This window comes from Cetorhinus maximus, chromosome 10 (genome assembly GCF_964194155.1).
Source record: "Cetorhinus maximus chromosome 10, sCetMax3.hap1.1, whole genome shotgun sequence".
NCBI lineage: Eukaryota > Metazoa > Chordata > Chondrichthyes > Lamniformes > Cetorhinidae > Cetorhinus > Cetorhinus maximus.
Genome location: NC_135888.1, coordinates 96300930 through 96316029, shown reverse-complemented (window position 1 = coordinate 96316029; position 15100 = coordinate 96300930).

The window sequence follows — 15100 nt, the reverse complement described above, 5'->3', positions numbered from 1 at the left end:
TCTCTAAACTGTTTCTAATGCATTTACATCCTTCCTTAAATAAGGAGACCAATACTGTACACAATGTGGTCTCAACTGTACAACTGGAGCATAACTTCCAAATGATAACATCCTATTAGCTTTTCAAATTACTTGCTGTACCTATAGCCTTTTGTGATTCATCCATCGTAATCTTAGAGCTCTGTTATCTCTCACCATTTAGATAATATGCTTATTTTTTATTCTTCCTGCCAAAATGGATAATTTCACATTTGCTACATTATACTCCATTTACCAGGTCTTGGCCCACTCATTTAACCTATCTATGTCCCTTTGTAGCCTCCTTATGTCCTTTTCACAACATAATTTCCTATCTATCTTGGTGTCATCAGTAAAATTAGCAACAATAGATTTGGTCCCTTCATCCAAGTCATTCATATAAATTGTAAAAAGTCCAGATCCCAGCACTGATCCCTGTGGCATGCCACTCATTACATCCTGCCAACCAGAAAAAGACCCATTTATGTCTACTCTCTATTTCCTGTTAGCTAGCCAATCCTCTGTCCGTGCCAATATATTACCCACTACACCATGGGCTTTTATTTTCCGCAATAACCTTTGATGTGGTACCTTATCAAATGTCTTCTGGAAGTCTAAGTACAGTACATCCACTGGTTCCCCTTTATCTACAGCACATGTGGCTTCTTCAAAGAATGCCAATAAATTGTTAAACATGATTTCCCTTTCACAAAACCATATTGACTGCCTGATTGCTTTGATTTTTTCTAAGTGCCCTGCCATGACATCTTTAGTAACTGGCTTGTAGTTTCTTGCTTTCTGTCTCTCTCCCTTTTTGGATAAAGGAGTTACATTTGTTATTTTCCAATCTAATGGAACCCAAATTTAGAAAATTAAAACCAACACATTGACTATTTCACTAGCCACTTCTTTTAAGACCCTAAGATGAAGTCCATCAGGATCCGGTGATTTGTCAGCCTGCAGCTCCAACAATGCGGTAAGTATCACTTCCTTAGTGATTGTAATTTTCCTGAGTTCCTCCCTTTCAATTCCTGATTTACAGCTATTTCTGGGATGTTACTTGTATCCCCTATAGTGAAGGCCGATGCAAAATACCTGTTCAATTCATCTGCCATCTCCTTATTTTCCATTGTTAATTCTCCAGTCTCATTTTCTGTAGGACCAATACTCATTTTGTTGACTCTTCTTTAAATTTAAACATCTATAGAAACTCTTACTATCCATTTTTATATTTCTAGCTAGCTTTCTCTTGCACTCTAATTTTTCCTCCTTATTAATCTTTTAGACTTTCTTTGCTGTGGCTTATATTCTGTCCAGTCTTCTGACCTGCCACCTATCCTTGCTCAGTTATATGCTTCTTCTTTAAGTTTGATACTATCTTTAAAATTTTTGGTTAACCATGGTTGGTGGGTCCCCACTTGGAATTTTCCTTTCTCGTTGGAATGTATTCTGAAATATCCCTTTAAATGTCTGCCACATCTCTATTGACCTATCCCTCAACCTAATTTGCCAGTTCACTTTAGCTAGTTCTGCTTTCATGCCCTCATAATTGCCCCTATTTAAGTTTAAAATACTAGTTTTGGACCCACTCTTCTCTCCCTTAACCTGAATGTAAAATTCAATCATATCATGATCACTGCTACACAGGGTCACCTTAACTATGAGATCATTAATGAATCCTGTCTCGTTGCACAATACTAGGGGCAGAATTTTTTGTCCAGTGGGCGCCCGACCCAAATGGAAGTGAAATAGTGCATGATGACATTGTGCGAGCGTCCCGACGCCATCATGCACTCGCGATCTTTTGGTCGGTGGGCGTGCATGAGAGGTAGCAGCTTGCCCGACAATTAAGAGGCCTATTACAGCCCTTAAGTAATAATTTAAGCTGCAGTTTTCACTGCCTGCTCAACCGTTCGGTTGGCAGGTGGGCGAATAGGCCAGGCAGCCTTTGCATTTTTAACAAAACCTCATCCATGGGCAGGATGAGGTTTCCAGTGCTTACTAAAAAAACAATAAAAAATTTTTAACATCCTTTTTTTCATGTCCCTCATCATGTGACTGAGTCACATGTGTGGACATGTTTATCTCATATGTTAAAAGTTTATTTTTGTATTTAAAATTCGTCAGCTCCCTGAGGCAGCTCTGAGGGATCTTTCACTGAGTGCACCCCCCCCAGCATGCGCACACTTCAGCGCTCGCCCTCCTCTCGCCCCCATCCTGGCAGCGCTGAGGCTTCCAGCGTGCTCAGCCCGTTAACTGGCCAGCCAGCGTGAAATCGCAGTCAGTTTCGCAGCTGCTCCTGGACCCGCTCGCTGCGCATGCCTAACAAGGTAAAAATTGTGCCCCAGGTCTGGTATAGCCTGTTCTCTGGTAGACTTCAGAACATTCTGTTCTAAGAAACTATCCCTAAAACACTCTGTGAACTATTCATCTGATTTATCCAGTCTATATGTAGATAAAAATCCTCCTTGACTATTGCCATACCTTTCTGACAAACTTGCATTATTTCTTCCTTTATACTCTGCCCTACCATTTGGTTACCTTTGGGTGTCTATGCACCACTTCCCATAAGTGACTTCTTGCTTTTATAATTTTTCATCTCTACCCAAAGCATTTCTACATCCTGGTTTCCGGAACTTAGGCCATCCCTTTCTATTGTGTCACTAATTAACAGAGCCACCCCTCCACCTTTCTCCCAACTTCTTGTCCTTCCTAAATGTCATGTACCCTTCAATATTTAGGTCCTAATCTATATCATCCTGCAGCCATGTCTCTAAATAGCTAGCAGATCTTACTTATTTATTTCTATTTGTGCTATCAGTTCTTCTGTTTTGTTATGAATGCTACGTGCATTCAGATAGAAAGGAATCTAAGGCACGTGATTGTAGCAGGACAAAGTTGCTGATCTGAAAGAAATCAGTGAATTTTGTCTGAAAGAACTGCCCCTTGTCAATGCTTGTCTTTCACTGTGGCTGTTCACAGGTTTGCTGAATAAATGCTGATTTAAGCCTTTATTCTGTTGCTGTCAGGTCAGGTGTGTTTCACTCAGCAGTGAGCTTCTGCTGTGTACTCGTCTTCTCCTTTCTTGTGTAGACATAGCCAGGAGCCCTTGTGTGAAAGGACAAATGCAGGGTTAAAAAGGCTCCGAATGGCCTTTCAAATTTTCTCTTATTCTTTCATGGGATGTGGGCATTCATTGCAAGGCCAGCATTTATTGCCCATCCCTATTTACCCTTGAGAAGATGGTAGTGAGCCATCTTCTTGAACTGCTACAGTCCATCTGGTACATACAAACATATGAAATAGGAGCAGAAGTAGGCCAATTGGCCCCTTGAGCCTGCTCCACCATTCAATAAGATCATTTTTGTGTTTCGAGTTCCACATTCCCATCTAACCCCAATAAGCTTTGATTCCCTTGCCTAACAAGAATCTTTCTACCTCTGCCTTAAAAAATATTCAATGACCCCACCTCCATTGCCTTCTGAGGCAGAGAGTTCCAAAGTCACATGACCCTCAGAGAAAAAAATTCTCCTCATCTCTGTCCTATAAGGGCAGCCCCTAATTTTAAAACAGTGCCCCCTAGTTCTGGACTCACCCACAAGAGGAAACATCCTTTCCGCGTCCACCTTGTCAAGACCATTCAGGGTCTTATATACTTCAATCAGGTCACCCCTCACTCTTCTAAACTCCAGTGAAAACAAGTCCAGCCTGTCCAACCTCATAAGGACTCATTGTCCTCATAAGACAATCTGCTCAGTCCAGTTATCAATCTAGTAAACCTCCTCTGAACCGCCTCCAACGCATTTACATCCTTCCTAAAATAAGGGGGAGAAGTTTCCCCCATTGGAGGAGTTGTGCAGGGGCGGCCGATCGGGTCCGCGCCGCCATTTTATGTGCGCGAAAGAGCACAGAAATCTCCCTGAGGCACAGAGGTGCCTCAAGGAGATAAGCTTTAAGTTTGAAAAATTTTAATAAAGAAAAAAAATTAAGACGTGTCCCCTCATGTGACAGTGTCGCATGAGCTGGGACATGTCAATGAACTTTAATGAAAAAATTTATTTAATTTATCAACCCTTCACGAAACCTCATCCCGCCCGTGGATGAGGTTCCATGAAAAATGTGAAGGCCGCCTGGGCTCTTCGCCTGCCCGTCACCCTTAAGGTTGGACGGGTAGCTTTCTCAATAGGGTTAATTAGTTAATTAATGGCCTTAACAGGCTTTTGACAGTTTGGCAGGCGTGCAGCCGAGTCTGAAAATCTAAATGACATGCGGTGACATCACCCCGCGTCATTTTACGCCTCGGTGAGCGGGCCCCGCCCCCGCTCACCGAGCTGAAAATTCTCGCCAAGGAGACCAAAACTGCACACAGTATTCGAGATGTGGTCTCACCAATTCCCTGTAAAACTGAAGCATAACATCCTCACTTTTATGTTCAATTCCTCTTGTAATAAAGGATAGCATTCCATTAGCCTTCTTAATTATTTGCTGTACCTGCATACTAACTTTTTGTGACTCGTGCCCTAGAACACCTAGATCCCTTTGCACCTCGGAATTCTACAGTCATTCCCCAATGAATTAATACTCTGCCTGTTTATTCTTCCTGCCAAAGTGAAGAACTTCATATTTTCCTACATTATACTCCATCTGCCAGATTTTTGCCCACTCACTCAACTTATCTATATTTATCTGGAAACTCCTGTTTTCCTCACAACACACTTTCCTACCTATCTTTGTGTCATCTGCAAATTTAGCTACCATGCCTTCGCTCCCCTCATCTAAGTCAATGATGTAAATTGTAAAAGTTGAGACCCCAGCACAGACCCATGCGGGATTCCACCCATCACATCCTGCCAGTCAGACAAAGACCAATTATGCATACTCTCTGTTTTCTATCAGCCAACCATTCTTCTATCCATGCTAATATGTTACCCCCTACACCATGAGCTTTTATTTTCCGCAATAACCTTTGATGTGTCACCTGATCAAATGCCTTCTGGAAATCTAAGTACAGTGTGTCTACAGGCTCCCCTTTATCCACGGCACATGTTAGTCCTTCAAAGAACTCTAATAAATTGGTTAAACATGATTTTCCTTTCACAAAACCATGCTGACTCTTTCCTATTACCTTGCATTTTTCTAAGTACCCAGCTATAACCTCTTTAATGATCATTTCTAACACCTTCCCCACAACAGACATCAAGCTAACTGGCTTATAGTTTCCTGCTTTCTGCTTCCCTCCCTTCTTGAATAGAGGGGTTATATTTGCTAATTTCCAGTCTGATTGAGCTTTTCCAGAATCTAGCGAATTTTGGAAAATTAACACCAACACATCTACTACCTCATTAGCCACCTCTTTTAAGACCCTATGATGAAGTCCATTAGGACCCGGAGACTTGTCAGCCCTCAGCTCCATCAGTTTGCTCGGTACCACTTCCCTAGTGTTTGTAATTTCACAAAGTTCCCCTCTTCCCTCCACCTCCCAATTTACAGCTATTACTGGAATATTTTTGTATCCTCTATAGTGAAGACAGAAGCAAAATATTTGTTCATTTCATCTGCCATTTCCTTATTACCTACTATTAACTCCCCATTCTCACTCTCTAGAGGACCAACATTCACTTCACTTACTCTTTTCTTTTTTAAATACCTGTAGAAAATCTTGATATCCATTTTTACATTGCTAGCTAGCTTCCTCTCATACTCCAATTTCTTTCTCCTGACAAACCTTTTAGTCATCCTGTGCCATTTTGTATATTCTGACCAATCATCTGATCTGCCACTCATCTTTGTGCAGTTATATGCTTTTTCCTTAAGTTTGATGCTTTCCTTAACTCCTTTAGCTAACCGCAAATGGTGGGTCCTCCCTTTAGAATTTTGTTTTAATAGTAGGAGTCTACTTATTCTGAGTATTCTGAAATAGCCCCTTAAATGTCTTCCGATGCTTTTCTATTGATCTGTCCCCTAGCCTAGTATCCCAGTTCACTTCAGCTTGCTCAGCTTTCATGCCAACATAGTTGCCCTTGTTTAAGTTTAAAATACTAGTCTTAGACCCACTACTCTCCCTTTCAAACTGGATGTAAAATTCAATCATATTGTGGTCACTGCTACCTAGGGGTGCCTTTACTTTGAGATCATTAATTAACCATGTCATATTACACAATACCAAGTCCAAAATAACCTGCTCTCTGGTTGGTTCCAGAACATGCTGCTCTAAGAAACTATCTCAAAAGCATCTCAAACTCCTCATCCAGTCTACTACTGCCAATCTGATTTTTCCAATTTATATGTAGATTAAAGTCACCCATGATTATCGCCATCCCTTTATCACAAGCATCCAATATTTCTTCTTGTATACTTTGTCCGACATTGTGGGTACTGTTAGGGGGCCTGTAGACCACTCATACTAGTGACTTCTTTCCCCTCCTATTCCTCATCTCCACCCAAACTGATTCTACATCTTGATCTGCTGAAACAAGGTCATCTCTAACTATTGCACCAATGGCATCCTTGTGATGTGGTGTAGGTACACCCACAGTGCAGTTAGGAAGGGAGTTCCAAGATTTTGACCCAGCGACAGTGAAGGAACAGCAATATAGTTCCAAGTCAGGATGGTGTGTGGCCTGGAGGAAAACCTGCAGATAGTGGTGTTCCCATACGACTGCTGCCCTTGTCCTTCCAGGTGGTAGAGGTTGTGGCTTGGAAGGTGCTGTCGAAGGTGCCTTGGTGAGTTTCTGTAGTGCATCTTGTAATGGTACACACTGCTGCTACTGCACATTGGTGGTGGAGGGAGTGAATGTTCAAGGTGGTGGGTCGGGTGTCCTGGATAGCGGCGAGCTTCTTGGGTGTTGGATCTGCACTCATCCAGGCAAGTGAAGAGTATTCCATCACACTCCTGACTTGTGCCTTGTAGATTGGAGAGAGGCTTTGGTGAGTCAGGAGGCAAGTTACTTGCCGCAGAATTTCCAGCCCCTGACCTGCTCTTGGAGCCACAGTGTGACCACAGGCTGGTCCAGTTCAGTTTCTGGTCAATGGTAGCCCCAGGATGTTGATAGTAGGGGATTCAGTGATGGTAATGCCATTGAAAGCCAAAGGGAGATGGTTGGATTCTCTCTTGCTGGAGATGGTCATTGCCTGGCACTTATCTGGCACAAATGCTATTTGCCACTAATTGGCCTGACCATTAATATTGTCCAGGTCTGCTGCATCTGGGCATGACTGCTTCAGCAATTAGCTCAATTGTTTCCTGCTAGACCCAAGGTCTTTCCCCACTGGCCTATGAGCTCACACTGGGCGCCGAAACCTACCTCCACTTGCTGCCCCATGCCTCTATTTAAAAAAGCCCAGGATCCTAAACTGCAATGACATGGGCTGTAGGAAGTAGCTCCAACCCAGTGAACTCCTGATCTTTTGTATCTCATTGAATATGTGCTGAGAAGCCTAAGCTGTTCTTCACAGGCTGGGTAACTCACTACAGCTGTTCTCACACACGTTCCCAAAGTTAACTGGAAAATGGAAATAGCAGAGACCTGTTAGTAGGTTTGTCAACCTGTCATCTTAGGGAACGTAAACTGGTACATAGTGGTAAAACTTCTCTTGTGCTCTGTTATTTTGCTGTAACCATTCATACATCATTTGGGCACATCTTTTGTTTTTCGAATTTGTCTGATTATCACTTCCTTTTGCTTTGCACCATCACCATGTGGTCATTTAGTTATCTCCTGCCCTTCACCCATCACAGACCTCTCCGTTTTGCTTTTCCTGCCCTCTCTTCCCTTTATATCTTCTTACAATCATCTGTAACATCAACCAGTTCTAATGAAAGGCTAGTGGTCTGGAATGTTAACCATGCAGGGGTAATTTTAAACTAGGCACTGGTTAGGAGATTGACAGAATCAGGTGCAATGCAGAGTTTTATATACTACCCAATTTTTGTAATATTGTTCCAGCTGTGAAACCAATATTCCGCCAATCCCACAGGATTCCCTTGATGAGTTAGGTTAAAATTATGCCAAATGTTTCTCTGTCTACAGATACTGCCTGAACTGTTTCATGTTTCTAGCATTTTCTGTTTTACTTTAAGAATATTGCGCTGGATACAAATGGATAATTTACCACTGTGTATTGTATTCCCCTTAATTTTGGACAGGTTTATAGATTCCTAAAAGTCTCACTTGTACACACAGGTCAATATGCATATTTGTAATTCATTACTCATCATCTCATACTTCATACAGAGACTGAGTTTTAGGTTGGTGATCTAACTCATTGGCCTGAAATGTTAAGCTTTCAAACTTGCTCAGTATTTCATGTATTTCATGTTTTTAATTTCGTAATATTAACCTAACTCACCTGACAGGAAGCTGACAGGATTGGAGCAGCGCCCGTTTACACCCCACCTTCAACCGAAAGTCAAACTGAGTGGCTTGTAAAACAGGATACTGACCCTATCCCGTCAGTTCAGTTAAAATTAACCCTCAGGGACAAGATTACAAACTAGACAGCAAGTTGTCTGATGATATCTGATCTGCCAAGTCCCTTACTTCTGCGTTTCAGTCCTGCAATATCGATACTTCCCTCTGACTTACTTTCAGCTGGATCTTTTCATGCCTTTTGTTGCAGAAATCTAACCCAGCTGTCTATTCAATGGTACAGGAAATCTATTTATTCTAGATTTCCCTGAATATATCAATGACACTATTATACTGTCTTTTTTCAAGTTTATATTCATATTATCCAATTTGTTTCTAGAAAATATTTTAACAAGTTCACACAGTATCCAGTAGCTATGAATGCCAAACTAAAGGTCAATCTACAATCTTTTATGTCAGGTATATAAATATGAAACAAAATTCAAAGTTTAGTAAAAAAGAAATGGAATGTCCAGAGGGTACCATGAGCATATTTTGCCTCTTAAAGGAACACTTTCATAGTATGTTTGTCCATAAACTGACCCTGATTATCTCCAGCAGCTTTAATCATTCTTGTTATGAATAGTCAAACATGTTGTCATTCATTTAATGGCAACAGCAGAGGATATGAGTAATATTAATAATTTTCAAGAAATTGTATTTGTGATCTGATTTAGGAATCTGGATCATTATTTTCATTACAATTGGCTCCCCTACAGGCTTCTACATAAGTTGCACTTTCAAAAGATTCTTGCCTATGAGTAACTTTACATTCTAGACATGCAATGAGAAGAAAGGGACAGATTTCAAAAGATTGGATTTCTGCCACCTTGTGGCCTGAACAGGACTTCCAACTAAAAGGGAAGGTAAAAACAAAAAGCTAAAAGCTACTGCGGATGCTGGAAATCCAAAACAAAACAAAAACAGAATTACCTGGAAAAACTCAGCAAGTCTGGCAGCATCGGCGGAGAAGAAATCAGTTAACGTTTCGAGCCTTCATGGCCCTTCGGCAGAACTGCAGCGTAGTTTCAACAAGGGAGAAATATAAATTGGTTTAAGGTGGGTGGGGGGGGGGGGGGGGGGGGGGGCGGGGAAAGAGACACATTGAGGGTGTGGTGTGAGCAGATAATCCAAAGATGTCACAGACAAAAGGGTCAAAGAGGTGTTGAAGGTGGTGGTCTTTGTCTGAGAAAAGTGCTAATTAAGAATGGAAAACAGGATATTCAAAGTACAGCTCTAGTGGGGGTGGGGTGGAAAGACTAAAGGTTTTAGTTTTAGATTTAAAAATAATGGAAATAGGTGGGGAAAGAAGAATCTATATAAATTATTGAAAAAAAAAGCGGGTGGGGGGGGGAAAGAAATGGGGTGGGGATGGGGGGAGGGGGAGTTTAAGATCTAAAGTTGTTGAATTCAATATTCAGCCCAGAGGGCTGTAAAGTGCCTAGTCGGAAGATGAGGTGCTGTTCCTCCAGTTTGCGTTGGGCTTCACTGAAACAATGCAGCAAGCCAAGGACAGACATGTTGGCAAGAGAACAGGGTGGAGTGTTAAAATGGCAAGCGACAGGGAGGTTTGGGTCTTTCTTGCGGACAGACCGCAGGTGTTCCGCAAAACGGTCGCCCAGTTTGCGTTTGGTCTCTCCAATGTAGAGGAGACCGCATTGGGAGCAACGAATGCAGTAGACTAAGTTAGGGGAAATGCAAGTGAAATGCTGCTTCACTTGAAAGGAGTGTTTGGGCCCTTGGACGGTGAGGAGAGAGGAAGTGAAGGGGCAGGTGTTGCATCTTCTGCGTGGGCATGGGGAGGTGCCATAAGTGGGGGTTGAGGAGTAGGGGGTGATGGAGGAGTGGACCAGGGTGTCCCGGAGGGAACGATCCCTACGGAATGCCGTCAAGGGGGGGTGAAGGGAAGATGTGTTTGGTGGTGGCATCATGCTGGAGTTGGCGGAAATGGCGGAGGATGATCCTTTGAATGCGGAGGCTGGTGGGGTGATAAGTGAGGACAAGGGGGACCCTATCATGTTTCTGGGAAGGAGGAGAAGGCGTGAGGGAGGATGCGCGGGATATGGGCCGGACACGGTTGAGGGCCCTGTCAACGACCGTGGATGGAAAACCGAGGTCCGGCCCATATCCCGCGCATCCTCCCTCACGCCTTCTCCTCCTTCCCAGAAATATGATAGGGTCCCCCTTGTCCTCACTTATCACCCCACCAGCCTCCGCATTCAAAGGATCATCCTCCGCCATTTCCGCCAACTCCAGCATGATGCCACCACCAAACACATCTTCCCTTCACCCCCCCTTGACGGCATTCCGTAGGGATCGTTCCCTCCGGGACACCCTGGTCCACTCCTCCATCACCCCCTACTCCTCAACCCCCACTTATGGCACCTCCCCATGCCCACGCAGAAGATGCAACACCTGCCCCTTCACTTCCTCTCTCCTCACCGTCCAAGGGCCCAAACACTCCTTTCAAGTGAAGCAGCATTTCACTTGCATTTCCCCTAACTTAGTCTACTGCATTCGTTGCTCCCAATGCGGTCTCCTCTACATTGGAGAGACCAAACGCAAACTGGGCGACCGTTTTGCGGAACACCTGCGGTCTGTCCGCAAGAAAGACCCAAACCTCCCTGTCGCTTGCCATTTTAACACTCCACCCTGTTCTCTTGCCAACATGTCTGTCCTTGGCTTGCTGCATTGTTTCAGTGAAGCCCAACGCAAACTGGAGGAACAGCACCTCATCTTCCGACTAGGCACTTTACAGCCCTCTGGGCTGAATATTGAATTCAACAACTTCAGATCTTAAACTCCCCCTCCCCCCATCCCCACCCCATTTCTTTCCCCCCCCCACCCGCTTTTTTTTTCAATAATTTATATAGATTCTTCTTTCCCCACCTATTTCCATTATTTTTAAATCTAAAACTAAAACCTTTAGTCTTTCCACCCCACCCCCACTAGAGCTGTACTTTGAATATCCTGTTTTCCATTCTTAATTAGCACTTTTCTCAGACAAAGACCACCACCTTCAACACCTCTTTGACCCTTTTGTCTGTGACATCTTTGGATTATCTGCTCACACCACACCCTCAATGTGTCTCTTTCCCCGCACCCCCCCACCCACCTTAAACCAATTTATATTTCTCCTTTGTTGAAACTATGCTGTAGTTCTGCCGAAGGGCCATGAAGGCTCGAAACGTTAACTGATTTCTTCTCCGCCGATGCTGCCAGACTTGCTGAGTTTTTCCAGGTAATTCTGTTTTTGTTTTGTAAAAGGGAAGGTAGCTTTGCAGAAAACAGATCTACGAGTGCCACCAGCCACAAAACTCATGATCACTGCTGCCACATGGCATTTTATATGAATATCTTGGTTTGGAATTAATATCTCAGGTCTTTAGTTAAGAATCAACATGTTGCTAGGCAGATTCACACTTCCTGTGTTCTGTTGATCTACTCCATTAGCCTACCTGGTTCAATTTTTAAAACATGTGCTGCTGCCTCATGTGGCTCCTTTCTGTGTTGGGACAAAATAGAGCCAGAGTGGGTAGATGGGCAAGTGGATAGGTGGGTACATAGGTGTGTGAGCTGAGGAGGTGGGTGAGTGGGTAGTCGGGCGGGTGGAAGTCTGGTCAGGGAGCCAGGTCATGGTAAACTGCAGAAATGCATGTTCCCAGAACATGATAAAATGAGGCAAACACAACACCATGAGCCAAATCTCCCAGTCTCTGGATCGTTGGAGAATGGGCATATGACGAAGATGCGCATTGGGACCCTATGGAAGTCCTGACACATGTACCTTCCTGGGAATTGCCTGTGAATTTTAAATTTCCGATGGGCAATTTCCCCTGCTGCCTGGGATCCTCCACGAATCTCTTTGGCTCTGAGCTACAGGCTAGAGTTGGAGGCTTGGGACAGATCTGTGATACTTACCTGGATAGTCACCTGTTAGAAATGTTAGATTGAAACCTGGCCTAACACCTGGGTAACTCCACATCTGACCATCCCCCCTTCCCCCACAAATCACTCCTCCCGACCCCCTGACTAGTCCCCTGATCATTCGATTGCCTCCGACCAGCCTACCCCATCACTTGGCCTGACCTGACTACCCTCCCAACCCGACTACAGCCCCTACCCCCCCAACCCCCCGCACCCCCAATCTGACCTGATTAGCCCCTGAACTGATCAGACTATGCCTCAGCTGGACCCGATGCCCCCATGACCCGACTATCCCCATCAGAACCACTGATTACTCCCCAGACCTGACCCGACTACCACCTAACCAGAGCTGCCTACACCCCCGACTGGACCTGACTACCCACCCCCAAACCGGATCTGCCTACCCCTCCTGATCCGACTACCCATCTAACCACCCTGCCATCCCCTGACCCAACTACCTGCCTGATACGACTGCATCCCCTTGACTGGACCTGACTACCACCCCAAAATGACTACACACCCTCCATCCCGACCAGACACACTACCCTCCAAATGACCAGACCCATATACAGCCCCCGGACCCAACTACCCCCCGACCTGACCAGACTTCCACCAGCCCGACTACCCACTCGTCCACCTACCCAACTCATGCATTTATCCCACCTCACCCACTCATCCACTCACCCAATCAGTTCGCCATTCACTAACTCACACTCAAAGACTGGACCTTTAAACTTAGTGGACAGGATATAACAACTAGGGACGTAAAATGAGGGCACGTCCACTCGTTCCTGACTGGAGTTAGAGGGGACGCTGTCCTGCGCCTTTCTTTGACAGCTGGGATTGGAAATGCGCAGCAGAACTGAGTCGGCTGAACCTTTGTGCGCAGCAGGATTGCATGCAGCATTACCGCTGCTTGGAAGATTCAGGCACATGTTCCTGTTTTCGCACAGCCTTGTTAGGGTTTACATAGGTTTAACATATAAACTCTAAGCTAAGATTTTAAGCTTTAAATTGGTCTACATCATGGTCAGCTAGTGATAACAATATTCACATGACATAATTTACTACTACTTTATTTTCATATTCAATATATCTGATTTGTAGCTTTTTGAATAAGTTACATGATCTGACAGAAAGAAAGGAAAATAAATGCATTTATATAGCACTTTTCATGACCAAAGTATTTCACAGCCAATGAAAATATTTTAGAAATGTCGTCACTCATAATGCAGGAAATCTAAAACAACTTATATTTATATAGCACCATTAACATCATAAAATGTCCAGAGGTGCTTCACAGGAATATTATAAAACATTCCTTGCATCATAAGGTCAGAAGTGGGGATGTTCGCTGATGATTGCACAATGTTCAGCACCATTCGCGACCCCTCAGATGCTGAAGCGGTCCATATCCAAATACAGCAAGACTTGGACAATATCCAGGCTTGGGCTGACAAGTGACATTCGCCAGGCAATGACCATCTCCAACAAGAGCGAATCTAACCATCACCCCTTGACGTTCAATGGCATTACCATCACTGAAACCCTACTATCAACATCCTAGGAGTTACCATTGACCAGAAACTGAAATGGACAGGCCATATAAATACTGCGGCTACAAGAGCAGGTCAGAGGCTAGGAATCTTGCGATGAGTAATTTACCTCCTGACTCCCCAAATCCTGTCCACCATCTACAAGGCACAGGTCAGGAGTGTGATGGAATACCATCCACTTGCTTCGATGAGTGCAGCTCCCACAACACTCAAGAAGCTTGGCACCGTCCAGGGCAAAGCAGCCCGCTTGATTGGCACCACATCCACAAACATTCACTCCCTCCACCACCGACGCACAGTAGCAGCAGTGTGTACCATCTACAAGATGCACTGCAGGAATTCACCAGGGCTTCTTAGACAGCACCTTCCAAATGCACGACTACTACCATCTAGAAGGACAAGGGCAGCAGATAGATGGGAACACCACTACCTAGAAGTTCCGCTCCAAGTCACTCACCATCCTGACTTGGAAATATATTGTCATTCCTTCACTGTCGCTGGGCCAAAATCCTGGAACTCCCTCCCTAACTGCACCATGGGTGTACCTACACCACATGGACTGCAGCAGTTCAAGGAGACAGTTCACCGCCACCTTCTCGAGGGCAATTAGGGATGAGCAATAAATGCTGACCCAGCCAGCGAAGCCCACATCCTGTGAATGAATAGAAAAAATTACAAAACAAAATATGACACTGAGCCACATAAAGAGCTATTAGGAAAGATGACAAAATCTTTGATCAAGCAGGTTCTAACAAGTGGCTTAAAGGAGGAAAGTGAGGTAGGGAGGTTGAGAAGTGTAGGGAGGGTATTCCAGAACTTAGGGCCAAGGCAACTGAAGGTGCAGACACCAATGGTGGAGCAATTAAAATGGGGGATTCTCATGAGACCAGAATTATGGAACACAGATATCTTGGAGGGTTGTGGGGCTGAAGAAAGGGAGGGGTAAGGTCATGGTATTTGAAAACAAGGATGAGAATTTCAAAATCAAAATGTTGCTCTACTGGCCGATGAAAGTCAGCGAGCTCAGGGGTGATAGCTGAATAGCACTTCCTGATCTTAAGACACAGGCAGCTGAGTTTTGGATGACCTCAAGTTTATGGAGGGTAGAATGTGGGAAACCAGCCAGGAGCGCTTTGGAAGTCAGGTCCAGAGGTAACAAAGGCATGAATCAGGGTTTCAGCAGCAGATGAG